Source organism: Hesperophylax consimilis, chromosome 14, assembly GCF_061612785.1.
Source record: "Hesperophylax consimilis isolate HC1 chromosome 14, BYU_Hcon_1.0, whole genome shotgun sequence".
In the NCBI taxonomy this organism is placed as follows: Eukaryota; Metazoa; Arthropoda; class Insecta; order Trichoptera; family Limnephilidae; genus Hesperophylax; species Hesperophylax consimilis.
The window spans coordinates 15873711-15892099 of record NC_142849.1 but is presented as its reverse complement, the minus strand read 5'-3'; positions in this window follow the sequence as shown (position 1 = coordinate 15892099).

The window sequence follows — 18389 nt, the reverse complement described above, 5'->3', positions numbered from 1 at the left end:
AACGTTTCGATTCTGAAAATTAATCTTTTAACAGGGCAATACTGCGAGCATCTTTCACTGCTTTTAGTCGGGAGGTTATAGTACATATGCAACAAAGGGAGTTAGAGTTCTTAAATAATAAGGGAGTTAAAGTACTTTTATAATAAAATATCCACTTGACTGTAAAAAAAATAACACTGATTGCCTTTTTGCGTGTTCCGTTAATTTTCAATATGTAATATTGTCGAACAAGAAATGAAATATTTACAGAAACTCAGGCACCAACTAATAAAAACACGTAAAGCATAAAATATAATTTATCGTGTTAAAATATATCGAAATATAAAAATGCCCTGAACCATTTTTCCAAAACGTTTAAACTTCTTCAAAAAAACTTAATCAGGTTTTCAGCTGTCCCTTGAGCTTAGTCGACGGAAATATCTGCCTGAATATAAAAGAGATAAAACGCGGACAAGAAAAAGATAACATTTTGATTTTAGTATTTTTTGCGCGTCGTTTCTCCTTATCTTATTTAATTAACAGATACTTTTGTTCTCCCCCTTTCTACTAGACTTTTGTCACTTTCTTTAGGATCTGTCTCTTTTTTTAGATCACAATAAATTTAAAAGCTTTCGTTTGAAGCCATTCCGAGTCTGCGAAATGTAATCTATTCACTATAAACAAATATATTGTTACGTCGCGTGAATTCTTAAGCCGGCTTGAAATTTATTTTGTGTATGAAATATTATTTTATTACGTGTTACTTTAAATACTTTTTCCCTCTTTACAGCTAATGAGGTTAGTCTCTATTGAACTCCAAGATTATTTCAGCAAAAATATAATTTATTTAAAGTTCCATCGCCCTCTCTTGATCTCGACTGCTTCATCTAGAAAAATTTCTTCGTCTGGTGACTATAGACTGGTAGCTGTTGGTCATCAACTTTCGGTCAACCGGTCTTTTTCTCAATAAAACTATAAGATAAATGCTTAAGCCATACACTGCCAATAAGACATTTCGCTAAAGAGTTAATAACATAACATCACAAAGGCTTTTCATTTTAAGGTGAGTGAGTTTTAATATATGTTTGGGGATCTGGTGAGGAGGCACGAAATGAAAAATTTTCTGAAGGTCACAGTGTTTTATTTGAGTCAGGTTGCCGTATGTGAGATGACTTGAGGACCGATGATGAAGACTCCGGATGCAGGCGGTGAAGTGCTGGTCAATGTGCGGGTCAGTGAGTCGACGCCGCTGCTGGTGACCGGACTCGTTGACGTATCAGGTACTAGTGAAGAGCGTGGGTCTTCCGGGTGCTACAGTACTGACAGGGAAGCCGAAGGTGCGGTGGGCCTAGTCTGCGGTTGTGCGGGTTGGTGCACAGAACGGCAAGGATGTCGCGTGGTCTAGGTGCGTGGATGTAGCGCTGGTCAAATGTGCTGGAACCAGGGCGCTGTGATCCGGTGTAGCGCTGGCCAGGAACGAGGGGCGGGGCCAGGGCGCTGTGATTATCCCGATGGAGTCCATGATTAAACCATGCAAAGCCGGAGGATTATCACTCGCGAAGTCTTGTAAATTGTTGAACGACTGATGACTGACTGACTGACTAGTTTCTTCATGCTGTCGCTTTTATAAGGTTAAGAAGCTTCTTGAACATTTTGTTTGCTATGTAGATATTGCCAAACCAAAATTAAAAAGAATAAAAGAACACCCAAGAAGCTTGTTTGGAAGAATATCGAAACTTCTTAAAATGACGTTCGAATCAATTAATGGCGAACCACTAAGTATGTAGCTCTTTGGCATTGTTAATTCTGACTTGGCACGTACTCCTTGCTTTATCCATAATATGGAATATGTACACGCTTTTCTATTATTTGAACTTTCGATATAATTCAACTACAGTACATGAATTTCTTGATTATGTCATCTTCGTCAGGGCATCCACAACTTTCTATACCATCCACACGTCCAACATGATTTCTCTTTTCCGTGTTCATCTACTCTACACGTGCTAAAAGTGTATGTAAGTGTCCAATTCCTAATCTTGTTTATTACCTCATAATGACCTCCCTTCTCTCTTCAATCTCTTCCACCGAAAAACTGGGGAACGATAGTTTTACCCATCTGGGATATTTTATCTAGGGATAGAAGGTCAGAGAATGTTTTTTTGCAATAAAATCCAAATAAATGGAATATTTCTCGTAAAAATAAAATTCTTCTTAAAATAAAATAAAATTAAAATTTGTATTATAAAAAAAAACACATCATTTTTCAAACATAAAAACTTTGAATTCAAATTACTAATAAAGAAAAAAACACGTGAAACAAATTTTAATTAGACAAATGTGTTAAAAACGTTACAGTCATTTCACTTTTTTGGCATTTCATGAAAAAGATAGTAATACAAAATTCACAAAGTTTAAATTTTTTGTTTTAAATAGCGGTCGAAAACTTTGATTTCATGGAGGTTAACATTTTAATTCTTCTGTGGTTTTGTAGTTTTAGATTTGAATATAAATCGTGCTGTTTTCTCTTTCATTTATATTTCTCACCATGGCAGTAAGGGGGACAAAGTGATTTCTATAAGTCCTATGGGTAAAGTTTAGACGCTTTGCTTTTCAATAAATGCTCATAAGGTATAATTTATTTTATTAATGACGAAAAGAGAAATAAATATATATATTGACCTCTTTCCGTAGTATGTTGATCCAGTAAGAAGTTGTTAGACTAAGTTGATCCCCCTTTAACACTACATAACTTGGCTATGATGGAATAAATCTGTATGAATTGTTGCCAATCGGTACAATAATTATCAATGTTGCCAGATTATCAGAAAAACCATTTGATATACTGTTCATAAAATTTTCAAACTTTGTATGGAAATCGAATGCATAATTTTTGTTGATCTACCCAAATTGGCATACTTATGTTGATCTCATATATCTGATAGTATTATTGTCCTAGCGTCTGGACGATGTAGACCCTCTGATTGGTTAAATTAAAATTGTCTGTTTCGGGTAAATTCAGCTAACTTGAAAATTAAGACACGATTTCATACTAAAATAGGATCGCCTCATAATAATACGAGATTTCTTCAAAAGCATCGTTTCTGCTCATATAATTTTTGGATAATATCGAAGAAAATATGTTTTAGAAAGTTCATAATCCATTGGATTAATTACATTACAGTGAAAATTATCCACAGTTACGTGATTATGTTTGACGTTTATAAAAAATCACGCGTTCCTTCAATGGCCGATACGCACGGCTATAGTAGGCCGACAGAGCGCACCTCTGGCGGTATAAAAACGAACCAAATGAATGGCGCGAATATTTAAATATGCAGCTCACAATATTTGACTAATTCAGTTTCAGTTTCAGTGCCGGCAACCCGGGCGTTTATTTAATTTCATGGTTGTTTACATTGTTTTCTTTTCTTTTACCCGCCTCACTAGACAAAGTCTGTTCCGAGGCGGGTAAATCAGCGATTTACGATTAACAAGCGTTTAATAAGAAGATTTCTTCTGGAAGCTTATCACTTTGTAATGGAATTTTTCATTACTATTTATATATTTTTTTTGCTTATTAATTATATCTGATTTTATATTGACAATTTCTAAAATTTCAAAATTATTTATTCGCGATGCTTTATATCCCGAGTGAAGTATTTTAAGACCTGAAATTTTATATAAAGTGTGATCATTATTCAAAAGATGATTTGCAAACTCAGATTCTTTAGTTCTGACTTCGAAGTTTCTATTGGTTCTACCTTTGTAAAAGAAATTACAGTCATTCCAATTGAGTTTTTAAACTCCTGATTTTTTTGTTTGAATTTTGCTATCTTTATTATTAAGAATATATTTCTTCATTTTGTTATTAGTGTAAAACGCCAGTTGAATAGTACCAGGATTATTTTTATATATAATTTTAGAAGTATCGTTATCCACAAATAGAATTCTACGCCATTGTTTATTTCTATCTTTAGAAAGACCGTTTGAAGAGAATATTATGTTTAATTTTTTTATTTAGTGTTTCAACTATCAATTTATTAGAATAACCGTTATTAAATGCTATTTGTCTTATGAATATATTGTTTTATGGTTATATGCTATTTATTTTTTTCAGGTCTTAAAATACTTCACTATAAATAATTTTGAAATTTTAGAAATAGGGAAACATGTCAATATAAAAGCAGATATAACTAACAAGAATTTTTTTATAAACTCTCTTTTAAATATTTTCCCACTTAACTAGTCTTTCCCGTCTAACGATATTGTATTTCCTAATTATTATAAACCCAGCCTACTCTTACCCCTCCCCCCTCCTTCCACTTTCTTTCCCAATTGCAATCTATATTTAATTTTTGACTTCGGTGTATACACAATAAAATGTAAACATTATATTTATTTATTGGACAATTTGCATAGCGCCGCTTTTGTGAGATATCACCTCAGGGGCGCTATATTGTAATAATCTACCTTTATATATAGATTTTTACTCTCCTGATGAAGGTGTATATATAATCTAACTTTAAACTTTATTAGATACAGTAACTGTTGTAGGTAAAGAATTACCACCAGTTGGAGTAAAATTAACACCTTTTAATTAAACCGACGTTTATCTCATCGCACAATTACTCTCCTTTTATTCATAAACACGGGTAAAATTAATCAATATGTAATAATCTATTATTTAAGTCAACTTTGTTATAACTATCTTTAATTGTGACAAACTAAACGATATTGATTCAACTTATAGACATTGACGAGAACAGTTAATATCAGTTGTAGACATGTAGTCAATAATAGTGTTTCATTTGAAATAATCCATCACAAATACGTAAAATTTCATTTATTCAAACAACCGTCATTCTTATTATGCGTAAATTTAGCATGTTATTATTAATTAACTCCTTCCTGTTCCGTGTTTTAACAATATTTATACTCACCCTCTCTCTGTGAATGTCCTAATATCTATCTATTAAATAACTGTTGTTAATATCACTTAAAATGGGCGAAGCCCAACGAAAAGCCGCCCGCAGGGCCTAGCAGAAAAAAACCCGCGGAGCGGGTTTTTAACTGCTAGTATTGATCTATCCCCGTAATATGTTGATCCAGGTAAGAAGTTATTAGACAAAGTTGATCTATGTCCCTATATCTAGTTTTACTAAATGAACCAATCAAGGGGCAATCGGTGGACTGTTCATAACAAGGTTTTATCTGATTCCGTAATCTTTTGTGATATTGAGCTCAAAGTATAAGTCTCTAGAGTCGAATATCGCATGAAATGACTGTGAGATGGTACCGTTTTCAATGACGCGTTCCTTCGACTGTTTGTTGCTTGAATTGTTTAAAAGAAATGTATTCGTATTTAGATTGAAACGAAACTTTCGCAAAAGTCAAAGTCGGGTTCATAGGGTAAGGTTAGTCTACGTCCTGGCGGCGGATCCGTTTGCCCATCTACTGCGTGGTGAGCCGGATCAAAAGAAACTGGTTGAGGGATACCTTTTGACCATAAAAATTCAAAATGGCGGCAAAAGGAATAATGTTATATGGGAAATTTTGAACCTGTATCTTTTGCCATCTCTCCTGATTACGCTTCGTGACTTAGTAGGGGAGGCTGGGTTCTTGGTTATAGTGGGTAATTATTTAAAATGGGTAATTAATGGATGATTGAACGCGGTTGGAGCTAACAAAAAACTGTCCATAGAAGCGAAGCTAGCAGTCTACAATGGAGTACTGGGACCTACCCTAATATATGGAAGTGAGGCGTGGAACTGGCAGAAGAATACTGAAAGTAGACTGAATACTGAAGGAATGCGATCACTGAGGCGTATGTGCGGTAAAACCATGTATGACGCAATGTGCGTATACTGTGTCTATTCTACAGGTATTTTATTGGAGCCTGTTGTAAGGAGCTAGCAGCATTGATCCCCGGTGCACCGTGCACGTGCGTGATACTCGACGGAAACGAGCGGAACACACGTTCACAGTAAAGTTGATGTTGTCTTTATGAGAACGGGTCGTTTCTCCAACTCGTTTTTGCGTATATTGGCTCGTATGCGGAACGAGCGATCGGCATCTGTTTTTCCTCCATATAATCCGGGCCTCTTTAAGTCCCGCATTGATATATTCATTCCCACAGCCCCTACCTTAACCAGCCTCATAACGCTTCCCAACTGGGTAGCGACATAGTTTCTCTGAATTTAAAGTGTAAAGACAAGGGTGCTTTTGTGAGAGGTGTCACATAAAAAAATCATACCTCCGAATTTGAATATGGAGACGTACAAAATGATCTATATATTATAACCAATGAATCCACCCATTTTTTATCGATTATCACATATTATCGAGATTTCAAAAAAAACGTTAACTTTATAATTGCACAACTCTTGAAAAAAAAGTCCTGATGATTGGCATAAATCGTTCAAATCGAATTAATATTACTTTTCAAATCTTAATATTCTGTATTTATTTTTGTCACATCTTACCGGAAATTATTTTATTTTAAAGTTCAAAGTTCTCTAAATAAAATTAATGCTCTTATTTAAAAGAATCATCTTATATTTAATATTATAAAATAATATGACCGAAAATCAGTAGGCAGGTTACTCACTGTAGTAACCGCTGATTATTGACTTTTTTTTTTTTTTTGCCGGTAACCCAGGCGTTTATTGATATCAATATTTGTTTACAAATTATGTGCGCTACCCGACTCACAAGACAATTTCTGTTCTGAGCCGGGTAGCAGTATCTACTATTACATATATCAATAATAATAAAAGTGAATAAAAATACAAAGTAAATAAATAAAAATACAAAATACAGGAAAAAGAAACGTAATTAAAAAATAAAAGATTACCTAGATAAAATAATCTAAATATAAATTATTACATTCATATGTAACAGTAATTGAACATTTTAATATGTCATATAAAAATTAGCATGGAAGGTTTGCGAGTAACTTGTTAATGCAATTTCTTTTTTTGTTCATTAGCCACGTATTAAAGTATTTATATGTACATTTTCTGTTTATTTGAGTTGTATTTTGTGCTTCTTTTAAGAAAATATTGAATACGGAAGGTGCGAGGTAAGATTCATGTTTTTTAGCAAGAGTTAATTTAATTATTGGCACTTGTAAATGATTGTTAGATTTAGCTCTAGTGTTCTGGGAGTGAGATATGTGTGAAGGTGACGATTTTATGCAATTTGTATGGATAATTTTTTTTATGAATAGCTTCCTGATATCAAGTATTTTATTTTTAATTAAAAGATTTTCAGTGGGATAAAGATATGGTTTTTTGAACATAGTTCTAATAAGTGCTTTATGAGCTGTATTAAGTAGCTTGATGTATGTGTCTGCGGCACCACCCCATGCCGATATACCATAAATTAAAATGCTTTGACAAAGGGAAAAGTAGACATTTTTTAGTAGTTTAAGTGACATAATGTTTCTAATCGTTTTAAAAATGTATATTTGTTTCCGGATTCTCATTGCAAGTGAAATTATGTGAAGTTCCCATTTTAGTTTGCAATCCACTGTTAAACCAAGATACTTAATATTATCCGAATGTTCAATTTTTTCGCAGTCGCAGTTTTTGGTTTGTGATGTAGTACATGGATACAGGTGTAAAAGCGGGACGGTTTTTGGTTGCCCAATATTTGTTTTACTGAATGTTAGAAATTTGGTTTTCGAGGTGTTTAAGGTAAGAAGATTTTTGTCGAGCCATTTTTTTATCTCCCTCATACCAAATTCGGCGCTCTTAAATGCCTTTTCCCAAGATTGCTCTTTAAAAAGAAGTACAGTATCATCTGCGTAGCTGATCACATTATAGCAGAGTGTTGGAATTTTAATATCAGTGAGACCATTAATATAGATAAGAAAAAGAATAGGGCCTAAGACACTACCCTGAGGCACTCCGTACTTTATTTCTGCTGTGTCACTCAAGCATTTATTAAGTTCAACTATTTGTTTCCTATTTTTTGTATAACTGATGAACCATTTGAGCGGTTTTCCATTGATGCCAATATTTTTAAGTTTTTCGTATAGCATATCATGAGAGATGGTGTCAAAGGCTTTAGCCAGATCTAGAAAAACTCCAATTACTTTAGATCCCTTATCTACATGTTTTACAATGAAGTTGGTTAATTCAGAATTTGCCTGTTCTGTGCCCATTTTTGCCCGAAAACCGAATTGATGACTTGATAGTAAGTTGTGTTTATCGAGGTAGGATAGCAGTCTTTTTTTCATTGCTTTTTCTAGGAGTTTTGATAGAGAGTTAAGTAGTGAAATAGGTCTGTAGTTGGAGATTAACGTTTTGTCTCCAGATTTATGGATCGGGGTAATACTGGCAATTTTAAGTTTGTCAGGTACAACACATTGGAAGAAACTTTGATTAAATATATGTAGGAGAGGTATACCGATATATTCTCGTAAATTAATCAGGATTTGGTTAGATATGTTGTCCGGGCCAGGTGCACAATGAATTTTGAGAGAAAGAATGAGTTCGTTAATTTCTTTTTTATTTATTTTATAAATGTAAAAGGAATGATTTGGTCGCAAGGAGAAACTTTTTTTGACAAGTAGCTCTTCTCTCGTGTGGTTCTTTGTAAGTATTTTTTCCGCTAAATCTAAGCCAACGTTGGAAAAATGATAATTAATGTGATTTGCAATTTTTTTGTGTCGTTTTGTGTTAAACAGATTTCCCCATCGACTAACAATTTAGTAATAGAAGTACTGTTCTTAGGTTTTGAATAAGCGGCATCTTTGATAACTCTCCATATCTTTTTTGTGTCTCCTCCGGCATTATCTATTTCTTTCCTGTAGAACTCATGTTTTGCCTGCTTTACTAGTCTGTTACATAGGTTTCTGTATAATAAATAATATTGATCGTCTAGTTTAAACTCGAGCATTGAAACTTTTGCTTCAAGTTCCATGTTCTTTTGGACTGAATCTATTGTTTTCATTTTGAGGATTGTCTTTTTCAATTCATCCTCAAATCCCTCCATTTTTGAGTTAAAAAAGGTCAATGAATTCTTGAATTCTTTGAATTCATCATATAATACTGCTACTTTTGTTTGGATGCCCTTGAAATCTTGGAGTTCCATCTTGATTTGTCGGAGCTCCTCCATTAGAAGAGTTTCCCCTGGACTTAGTCCTGGTTTGCTGACGTTGGCAGGAGACGTTGACAGGTTGACTGACTGACGACTTCGTCTCCCGGTGCGTCGAGAATCTTCAGGCTTATAGGTATGCGCCGAATGCTAGCATCGTATATAGAGGGTTCTAGCTACGATGCATTTGGCACGGGCCAACGTTCCCGAATATTCTAGTAGCATCGCTATAAATATAAATAATTATAACTCAAAAAACCGTACATTATATGTTCAATTTCCAAGTGTAAATATTGTTTAATAATGTAAGTACAGTGGTGAATTCCTGTCAAATCAAACAATTCATCAATTTAACCGAAAGCCGCACTAATTCGGTGATAATTTCAAGCACCCGAATAATTTCCGACGCAAAGTATTGCCAAGTCAATCTCGAAGCTTTTACACAAACTGTGAGCTTTCCAAGTTCTAAGTCTTTGAACTTAGCGGCACGAGAGAGCCGATTTACCGCGCGCACCGACGGGCTTTATTGTCTTCTTTTCTACAACTATTATGTTTCCTAAACTTTCGCAAGCTGGCTACGTGACGCGCTTGCGAATTAACCTGAATTGTAAGATTCAATAAACGAACACTTGATACTTAAAGAGAAATTTTTGCTTTCGTTATATAGTATATTCATAGTTAAAATACTCAACCATGGATGAAGTCTTCAGGCATTGTGGCAATAATTTAGCCAAGGAAGTTTGCGAACATAACACTTAAATACTGACCAACACTAAAATTCAGCCCCTCGGTACATGTTCAAATAAAACATTCATATATTCGGATCAACACTGAGAGAGAAATTGTGGTGAAATAGCTTTTAAAATATATACTAAATACTTTTCCCGATTCGGTTGAGGCAGACACTTTTTAAGGTCTTCGGCCGGACTCTCTCGACCCATCGTCTTGCATCGCAGTAGGAGGAATGAATTCATTCTAGATTCCTACTTACCCCTAATACCCTTTTTCTTCCCAGAATATACCAACCTTCATTTCCTTAAAAAGACTCTCCACACAGCATCCCCAAAAATGGCATAAGCCCTGAGGGAATATTTTTCTTTTTTTGGTTTTGTAAAAAAAACTTTCTACAGCTTTATGTTTCTGATGATATTAATTTCTCATGATATTAATTAACGAAATAATATTAATAAAAATTAAACAATACGAACTGGAAAAAAATTATAGAGGCCTAATGTTTGAAGTTTAGTTTAGTTAGAAACATATTATTGTTGGTAACAATTTTTTTTATTTTATGTTAAATCTATCCTTAGAACGCAGTCCTCCATCACAACAAAAGCAATATTTTCCGCATGCTGTGTTGTAGTAAGAGATTTTCAAATACTGTCAGGTTATTTGTAAATTGGGAATGTTTGTCTTTCTTTTTAATAAAATAATAGCTCCATGAGCAAATAAAAAGGACTAACTAAACTAAAATAATAAAAAAAAGTATTTTAAAATTAAAATAAAATTTAAAAATGTACAAATAGTATCCACACTTTAAGTTTGTAGGTTCTTAGCCTTTGCCTTAGAGCACTGAGATTTGTGGGGCCAGAAGTTGTTTTTTATTCGATCACCTGCACTTCACCTTCCACAGTCCACCCCCTTCCCCTCCCCTAGGAAGGCTTTATTCACCGCTACAATAAGCGTTAACTTTCCTCCAACTGATTTGATAACTTATTACCGCCGCTGAACTTAGAAAGACTTTGTGGACTAACTTTGTTCTGAAAGTTGCGAAAATTCGCGGAAACTTACATTGACGTGCAATAAACAATTATTTATGTAAAATTTTAGTTGATTGCGTTATTCAAATATTATTTCGAAGTTTAAACTTTGTAATTTGATATATTAGGACGGGTTTTTTCAGAGAATTTTAATAATTCATCAAATTTAAAGATGATTTTTAAAATCTATGAAATTTCTATTGAAGTTCTGTTATTATTTCTGTTTTGTAAAACAACTGGCCAATAATTTTATGAAACAGAACTTGAATAAGAGAATTTGATGAAATTTTTGGTTTTCAAACTGTAAAATTAGTAGTTTTACAAAGAAAATCTTTGACAGAAGGTTTTTTTTTTAATAATGATGCTTTCTGGACAAAATTTTCTCTATTTTCTTCCATAACAAATACGAAAAACATACATCAATCATTTTGAAATTCTATTTTTGTGAGTTGTATTTTTGGCTTCCAGTGAAAATCCAATAATTGATATCATTATATTATATTTCACTAAATATTCTCCAAAAAAGTTCAAGTTCAACGCAGCTACTTTTATACCCAAGTGTGTTGAAGTTTTGATAAATAACTAGCAATTAGTTACAATCGCTTGGTTAAAATTTGGACCAAATATTTTTGAGATATTATAATCTTTGGTCTTTAATGATGAATTCCTGTGTCACGAATAGCCTAATAATGTATTTATCGTCATCTAAAATTTACTTTGCCATAGTCCCACTGGGTGATGTCTAATACGGTACCGCCATCTCGGGAACCATTTATAGGATAACCAACACCCCATCCATAGGTCACCTAGGTGGTTTGCTACGTTTGGTGACTTAGCAAGGGTGCCCGCTTCATCTGTTTGTAGAGACTGGTTGAAGGAGACCTTTAGACTTCTCTAGCTGGATTCTCTAGATCCATCGCCTCACCGCACCGCAGTGGGAGGGATGGATTTGTACGTCCGTCACTCCTTGACCCATTGACCCCCCATATTCCTACCCACCCTTCTTACTGTTTTCCTTCCCATAACTTCTATGCCTTCCTTTCCCTAAAAACCCTCCTCAAATTATATCAGTTATTGATTTGATTTCGAGTGCGGTATGACGTTGACAGTAAAAAAATCTAAAATTTGCATTTGCAAATATTACAAAAAAGGTATGAACTCTACATAAGAGAAAATGGTTACTACCCGTGGCTTTTTTCTACCGACTTTATTTTGGATGTGCTCGGAATCAACCAATTCCGGTCAGGAGAGATATACATATTTATTTATTTACGCCCTAATGGGCTTTTACAAAAGTAGTTAACAAGTAATACAGTTGTGTTACATAGTTTACAATAAAATTATGATTTTTTATTAAATTAAGGTAAATTCAAATTAATAGTGTGGATTACGGAAAGCTAAATATGTATTAAGGAACATATACATATAAAAACAAAAGTGTATTCACTACGGAGTTGTGAAATCATACATCTCAGTAAAATGATTAAAAAAATTTCGATTTATAACTAATACGGAATCTTTAAGCATGTCTACAATATTCCCAAATTTATTGCTAAAATGATGTAGTCTATTTATAGGTGTATGAGCTTCATAGTTGGTTTTAAAATTGTCACAGAAAAATGTAGCACTTTGCCTCGTATTTCTAGTCGGTACATAAAATTTTATTTTGGCGAGAATTTCAGGGTTGTCAATGGAATTATTAATAATTTTATTTAAAAGTACAAGGTCAGAGATGATCCGCCTATCTGATTATTAAGCGTTATTAAGTTAAGTTGTTTCATCAAAAGAACATAGTTAATATTTTAAATTGGAATATTCAGTTTAAAGTTAATAAATCTTAGAAATTTGTGCTGTACCCTTTCAATATTGTCAGAATGTGTTTTATACAATGGGGACCAAATAGGCGAATTATACTCTACCAGGCTTCTTACTAAAGAAGTGTACAATGTTTTCAAACATTCAAGTGACTTGAAATCACTCGCCGTTCTGAATATTGCTTCACATTGCTACACATTACTACATATTGCTACACATTTCTTCAGTCAGATTCGTGGATAATTTTAAAACTCGGTTATCTTCATCCTTTTTACAAATGATGTTGCCAAAATAATCGAGTCATTTGATCTCTTGTCTCACTGCTACGCTGACGATCAGCAAGTTTATTTTTACTGCGCTCCAAATGAAATCAATGGTCTCAAAATCCGTATAACTGAATGTCTAGAAGCAATAACTCGTTGGATGTCTTCAAACAAGCTAAAGCTCAATCCATCTAAGACTGAGTTTCTCTGGGCAGCCACAAACAAACGTCAACATTTCATAGACAATTCACCTATTACTATTTACGGCAGCGATATCATCCCAAAAACAACAGTCAAACTTCTCGGTGTCAATTTAGATTCAGACTTTTGGTTTAAAAATCAAATAAATAGGACTGTAAGCACCGGTTTTTTTCACCTAAGACAACTCAAGTCTGTCCGAAGAAACCTTCCTACAGAAGCAACAAAACTACTTATCAACTCCTACGTAGTCTCACGTCTCTATTACTGCAACGGCATTTATGCCAGCCTTCCAAAATATCAAATTGACAAACTTCAATCAGTGTTTAATGCAGCAGCACGGCTCATAACCGGGGTTTCAAAATATTCGCACATTTCAGAACACCTTCGTAACCTTCACTGGCTCAAGTGCCCTGAAAGAATCCAGTACAAACTGTGCTGGATGGTGTTTAAATCCATCAATGAAATGGCCCCACCCTACATCTCTGAACTATGCGTCCCGGAAAACACTGGTCTGAGGCAGTCAACTCTTAGATCAGCAACATCATCAGCTGTAGGCAGACTGATAGAGCCTAAGCGCAAGCCAGATACTAAGTTTGGTGATCGCGCTTTCGGTGTATCTGGGCCGAAGGCTTGGAATAAACTCCCTCCGGAACTAAGATCCATAACAAGTCCAACAGAATTCAGGTCTAAACTAAAAACTTACCTTTTTAAGCTGTCGTACCCTTCGATTAAATATACCATTCCTAAGAGAAAGTCCAGTTATATTCAATTTTTCAATTAAGTCCTAAATCATGTTAAATAATCCTAAAAACAATTAGATAATGTTGATTCTCAAGTGACCTACCAGGTAAGTATTGTACTGTATATTTTCTCCATAAATAGTTAAGTAATAACATAGATTACTGTAGAAATGTATTATAAGTTACAAGTAAATAAGTTAAGTTTGTACAGCGCCCTTGAGGTGATTTTGCACAAAAACGGCGCTATACAAGTCATCCAATTATTATTATTTTATTATTATTATCTTGGGGAGCATTCGTCTATATGTTCACGATGGTTATCTCCGTCACCGACTGTCATCTCTCAGCCTGTATGACTAACTTGCTGATGTAATGAATTCGGCTATCGACATTTTAAGCATAAAAAAAGCTTCTTTTAATTTAATTAAAATCAAATTTAATAATATAATTAAGTATTTTTTGTTAATGTTATTGTTACAGCTGTTTCGGGTTTCAAGGTCATTTTCAAACTGACACTTAGTTTGACAGTTTGAAAATGGTCTTGAAAGCCGAAACAGCTGTAACAATAACAAAAATCAAAAAATACTTGCAGAACTTTATAATTATATTATTAAATTAATTAATAAAATTTAAAAAAAAAATAATAGAATTCTACGAATTAAACACAAAAACAATAAATAAATCAAAGAAATTGCCTACAAAAGGCAAACTCCGTTATTATTGGTTTAGTTGATATTCCCACTGTTTTTATTTATGTAAGAATTTTTCTTAACAAAATGTAATTAAAAACGCATTAAAATTCACAATTTTGTAATGTTTTTAAAATTAATAAATTGATTAGAATGAATTTTAAAAAAATTGCGAAAGGATGTTATAGATATCCACCCTATTTGACCGCAGAAGGATTCTTTAACCATCATATTCCTCTGGTAGCAGCAAAAGTAGCAATATAGCGCCGTACGGTCCATTATGCGTCTAATTACCCTCTGGAGGATGTAAAACTATCGCGCCGGATCCACTGCATCCGTTTCCGCAGAAGCTTCCGGTCTCTGTTGAGATCGGCCAACCCTTTGTAGCGGTGGAGGCAGTATGGCAGATGTACGTGAGATGGGAACTGCAGCAAACAATAATGCAAGTTTAAAGTGTAATTATTGTAATACGCATTATTTAATAATAATACTAAAGATTTTCATTAAAAAAACTTTTTAATCAAGAATATATATTGATCCACCCCATGCGAATCATTAAAAAATATGTAATAATGAATGGGGTCGTTGAATAAAATTTCTGAAACAGTGGATGTATTTGATTCCTCTTTAAGTAGCCTCAATTTTTTTGTATTATTTTAAGCAAAATAAAAACTTTTAAGAGAAGATTGTACTGTAAATGGACTGATAAATCTGTCGTCCAATAAAAAATGTTATTAAAATAATCAACAAATTATGTTTTAATATTCTTAGTTATTTATTAGTTTATCCCTGATTAATTGACTTCAAATTTAATAAATATTTATGTAAAATAAAAAAATAAAATGTTTTGCTCCAGAAAATGTATTTTTTTTGGCTGGAAGCTTTGACTCACTCGTTTGTTTGTCTTCAGACAGGTTGATATTTTATACGTCAAAAAAGTTACAACTGGAACAAGAAGTGAGATAAGTGTATAAAATGCACGTTATAAATAACTTTGGAGGTAATCAGTTGTGACACAGGACAAAAGAAGCTATATAAGCCATCAAATCTCGGGCTTTGAACCTCATATTTTAAAATAAACATAATGATAATCGTTTCCAAACATAAAAACAATAACATTATGCTTGTAATGGACCCTTAGTGAACTATTTTCTACTATTAATCTTTTAATCCAAGAAACCGCTTTGAAGGACTATAATAAGTCCGACATTGAAATAAAACTTTTTTTTTTCAAATTGCCGCAGTGTTTAGTTTGAAAACGGGCGCCAGAGGTCGTTAGAGTGAAATATCCCTACAGAGCCATCCTCAGACAAAAATAAGAAAATACGCGGCTTTGGCACGTTCGCAAACTAACTACCCCATCTGTATTGTTCTTGTTCACTCATTGGATTGTCACTCGAGAACAAAACCATAAAAATCAACTGATGAAACGATTAATTTTGTAGTCGCAATGACGAGTGCGTAGCTGCGTATCTGGGTCAATACTTTCAAGGTTAAAAAAAGTTAAAAAAATATATTTAAATTATTGAGATTATTATTTAGAAAGAAAAAAAGATAAGCTACATACGAAAACTCGAACTCGGAACTTTCCTTCATACGGAAAAACACATCTGTTAGTTGAGCTACCGAAACCCACCACAATTTTTATCAATCTCATAGTTCTTACTGCATTTTTATTATATTTCAAATTTTATTTTTTAAAGATCGGCGTCCATATTATTGATTATCTGAGTAAGTAAAGTTTCGAAGCAAATTACACTTCAAATATATGGCTTCTATTTGTTTCATATTGTTTGAATGTTGTTAATATTGTTTAATTGTCTAATATCATGAGAAGAGTCAAGCTTTAGAAAGATAATTCAAACATTCTTTGGGGACAGGCACTCCGTGAACCATTTATTGGATAACCAGCACCTCAATCATAGGTCACCCCAAGTGGTTCGCTACGATTTGTGGTTTACCAGAAGTGCCCGGGTTTATTGAGTGAGGTATGTTCAGGATGCATCTGCCTGCCAGCTGCATGACATGCCAGATCTTGAGAGGCTGGCTTGGGGAGACCCTTCGACCTCTCCAACTGGTATCTCGACCCATTGCCTTGCGCCGCGGTGGAAGGGATATATTTATATGTCCTTCATCCATAGTTGAAGAACAGATGAGTAGTTTTATTGAAAAAATAAAATTCTAGTAAAACAATAATCTGGGTTTAGAAACAAATATTCCTGTGAAACAGCAATAAATTGTGTGAATGGAAAACAGAAATGGATCAAAAGAAAAGAACGTAGTGTTCTTAGATTTTATACGTGCAAAGACTATACCAATAATGAAATTGAAGGACAAAGGAATTCATGGCAATGAACTGCAATGGTTTATTGATTACTGAAAAATAGAAAAAAAAATGGAGATGATATCTTTCTTTATAATTTTCTTATTCAACGAAAAAAACATTTTACTATTAAATAATTTTTAAGTATGTGTTATGATGTGCCAACCTATATTTCCATTATGTACAGAACAAATGCCATCTTATAATTTTCATTATGTATAAAAATAATTTTTCATTATGTACAAAAGAAATAAAATTGCAACTTATATTTTTATTATATATAAAAAAGTAGTCCTTCATGCATCCAAATTGTAACAACTGATAAGTATGTATAGTACTGTCAATTTGATAGTGCTCCCTCCCTAAACACGAGAATTTCTCAATTAGGGAGGTATTGTTACCACTAATATTATATATTAGTTATATTGTTTAATTATGTATTATATGTATATTGGTTAATAAATAAAAAATAAAAATAAAAAAAATCTCCTATTTAATCAAAGCTAGGGAGGAGGGTTTGGGTACCGCCGCCCCACGAACTATTTATTGGATAACCAACACCTCTGCCATAGGTCACCCTTAAAGGTAAGCTACGTTTGGTGATTGAGCAGGGGTAGCCAGGTTCATCACGATGCGCCTGCCCACCACCTGCGTGGCGTACCAGATCTGGAGAGGTTGATTTGGGGAGACTCTTTGACCTGTCCAACTGGTCTCTTGATACATCGCCTTGTGCCGTAGTGGGAGGGATATATTTATATGTCATTCACTCCTGGACACACTGATACCTAGATTCCTACCCTCCCCTCATACCGTTTACCTTTCCAGAACTTCTGTCCTTAAAAAAGACCCTCCACAAGAATCCCAAAATCTGAATGTTTTCTTTTTATACATATTACATATTTTGTGTTTTGGTACGCATTTTAAACCCTTTTTCACAACACGGTTTCTCTCAGTGTTCATCCGAAAATACAAAGTTTTTTTTACACAATACTATTGACTCATGCCATTACTTCAGTAGTAAAATACTGAAAACCTGCAAAACTGAAGTATTCAGCCCTTAGTAGGCAAACATCATTATTCGAACATGAACAACGTATGAATGTCACGTTCTCTCATACCCTGGATGTCTACATCATTTTTATGTGAAATGCAAATAGCGTAATGTCTCAATATATACTTCAGTTTACGTGCAGAGACATATACAAATAAGAATAGAATATTCGTGTTTTGAGTACTATGTCATTTGTTATTCTTTCTGAATATGAGTAAAACTATTTAATTTTGGTTGAACATATTTAGAATTAGAAGATTAAGTAACAGAAATTTTATTAATAATCTAATAATTCAAATATATTGTCTCTCAGTGGCTTTTCCACAGTTTGACAGAGCTTTTTGAAGGAGTAATAATATATAAAATAATACATACAAGAAATATAATACAATATAAGCAAAATTTAAAGCACACGGTGATCAGATATATTTACAAAAATGAAACAGAAGATTTTTATTTTGTG